Here is a 3,440-nt window from a genome sequence, read left to right on the forward strand (position 1 = left end):
CTTACAGCCTTGAACTTGCTTATCTTGGTAAATGTGTGGAATTGGATTGTATATTAAACTGGATGGCCTGTTTTAAGGGAGAAAAAACAAGTAGGCTGCACTTAAAATATAACCGAAATGACCCACATCTACATCTTATAAAACAAAGTAATATGAGAGAAATTAGAAATTAAAGCTGCAAGCAGCGTTGAAAGGGCCCTTGCACAACGGCTCACCATCACCCGGTTGCTTTAGGCAAACAGCAAACGGTAAGCAATATGCTTTTAAAGTGGTTAATATAGGAGGAATATGTCAAAAGTCATTTATATGTGCCAAACTTCCTGCTGTCACCTGGTGGCACTATGACTGTAACTTAATATTGGCATGTCTTCAGGCCAGAACATTTATCAAACATTATGTTTGGTGTAGACTGAACATGGTATGTTTGAGAAAGTTTAAAACATGACATTTCCTGTTGCCAACAGGTGACGCTATAACTATAACTGCAACTGCATATTATTATGTAGATGTCTTCATGCCAGGACTGCGTAAAACGTCACTTCCTGTTGCCAGAAGGTGGCGCTATGACTATAACTGAATGTGGACATGGGCATGCGTTCAGGTCAGGACTCTTATCAAACATGAAGTTTGGGACAATTCGGACATTGTATTCCTGAATTATAACAACTTCTTTTCATGGCGAAACATCAATTTTTTTTTTTTTGCCGCCACAAACACGCCCTTCAGCGAAAACTCAAGATCTTCACAATTTAACATCACAAAGGGTTTTAGATTACACTGCCCAAATTTGGTGTTGATCTAAATAAATATCTAAGAGGGATAAATGCAATGCCTGAAAACGGCAAAAACAGCACAAAACTTGCTGAGAAAATAAAAAATAACAGACTTCCTGTTGGGTTTCGGACTTCGTACCGGGCGACTTTTTTTGTAGGTATTGGTGTGTTCCATGTGTCTACTGAATTTCGTACATGTGTGTAAAACAGCTCCAGAAGCACTTCGTTGAAATTTTATAGCTGGCGCTATCGAGCCACTTTGCCATTTTACACTCACTTCTGAAACCCACATCAAATGTAAATTTTCACCACTTTTTTGGTGTGTGTGCAAAGTTTCATGAATTTTTGAGCATGTTTAGGCCCTCAAAACCGCAATTCAATTTGGAGAAGAAACTGAGCAATTCCAATAGGGTCCTCGCATCCCCGGTGTTCGGGCCCTAATAAATTATACATTTTAGCAAGTCATAACCCCAGCAATAGACACTGATGGGTACATATCAGATTGGGATTTTCAGCGGCTTCAGCTTTTACACTCTGCACCCAATCTTGAATGCTTGGTTACGTCTTTATCTGGGATTAACACGTGGGAATAAAGTAACAGCACATTGAGAGCACTGAACACATTACAGGATAAAAAGCATTCCTTACAAGCCTTACTTTTCAAAAATAGATTTGTAATTATAATGTGGAAAAACATGGCACACAACGATGGGGTGAAAAAAATTTGCACGTGCAAACACATTCAAGGAATAGTTACCCAAAAATGAAACATTTTAAGAAAATGTACTTACCATCAGGCCATCCAAGATGTATATGAGTTTGTTTCTTCATCAAAACAGATTTGGAGAAATTTAGCATCATTTGCTCACTAATGGATTCTCTGCAGTGAATGGGTGCCGTCAGAATGAGAGTCCAAACAACTGATAAAAACATCACAATAATCTACAAGTAATGCACACTGCTCCAGTCCATAAATTAATGTCTTATGAAGTAAAAATCTATTTTTAGGGATTTTTAAAATTCAATTCAATCAATAATACTGCTTTCGCCAATAAAAAAGTTGCCTAAATCAGGTGAGAAATATGCACAAAGCAAAAACAGTTCTAAACAAATATGTTAGTGGATTCTGATGTGAGAAGACAACAGGCGATTGGCGTTTTCACTGGAGAAAGTATTATTATTATTGCCTGCTATTTTGCCCAGAAATTATGCTTTACAGTTAAAACGTCTTAATGATGGGTTTGTTTCTTATAAACATGCAGCTTCCCAATGCATTAACTGATGGACTGAAGTCATATAGATCACTTGAGGATTATTGTGATGTTTTTATCAGCTGTTTGAACTCTCATTCTGCCGGCACCCATTCACCACAGAGGACCTGTAAGTGAACAAGTGACAAATTACTACATGTTTCCAAATCTCTTCTGATGATGCAACAAACTCATCCACATCTTGGATGGCCTAAAGTGGAGAATAAATTCTCAACAACTTTTCATTGCTGTATGAAGTATTCCTTTAACATTTGATAAATTAACTGGAAAATGATTAGCAGTGAATAACCCAGTGGCTTCTATAAAATCTGTGGCATAATATCATATACTATTTGAACTGAACTGAGCTGGATGATGACATCACTGAATTCAATGACGAACTGCCTTTAACTGAAAACTGAGTGTTTACCGATGTGCTTTTGCATTATTGACACACTATTTTCCTATTTAATAATGTAAAGCTGCTTTGACACAATCTGTATTGTTAGAGGCGCTATATAAATAAAGATGACTTGACATGACATAATGTTAAAATAATAAATGAATAAACACTAACATAAAAACAATACCTTGAGAATGAATTTAGCATGCTGTATCTCCTCTCAACTCTGCTGAAGACACTGACAGACTCCTCCAGCTCACCTCAGTTCCATAAATCAATGGTGTGATTGGAAAGCAACATGAATGGATCGGTTGCATAAACAGCTCCTATAATGAGGCTACAGTTAATACACTTTTACTTCTTTCTAAGTGTTTAATTAGATAATGTGGGCCTGTTGACCTGCATTTAAGGCTTACAATTAACCCAATTAGATTCAAGGATATATACTCTTTGTTGGTACCGACTGATTATTACTTGTGGCTGCATTTAGAATTGAAATTAATAGGGCTAAATAGGGATTTAATAGATGAAAAAATGAACATGTAAAAAGTACAGTACTCTCTGACTTTCCAGCGAGTTTAAAATCTCATTGGAGCACAATACTTATGTAAGTTGGTAAGTTTTAAGTACCTCTACTTCACACCGCGAAGTAGCTTGCGATTGGAGGACGAGCCTCCAGGACTCCCCCGCTAATGACGCAACAGCATCTGACCTCGTTTCCAGCGTAAGCTGGTTGGTGGTCAAACACCGTCTAAGTTACTAAAGCCATTAAATATGAAGCAAATTCTCAATGAGAATATGACGTCAAAATGTCTGACTGGTTCAAGCGAAAGGGTTTGAAACGCCACCTAGTTTTTTTTCCGTCACAAACCACTCACGAACGAATGAATAACGTGGTGCAACGCGGAGCGCATGCTGAACGCAATTGCTTAGGTTTGCTAAAAAAGTGCTACTGCGATGCGGCAGTTGTCAGGGGGATATCGGAGAGGAGGGGGTGTGATTGGCTGAAGTGGC

Source organism: Labeo rohita, chromosome 12 (assembly GCF_022985175.1).
Source record: "Labeo rohita strain BAU-BD-2019 chromosome 12, IGBB_LRoh.1.0, whole genome shotgun sequence".
In the NCBI taxonomy this organism is placed as follows: Eukaryota; Metazoa; Chordata; class Actinopteri; order Cypriniformes; family Cyprinidae; genus Labeo; species Labeo rohita.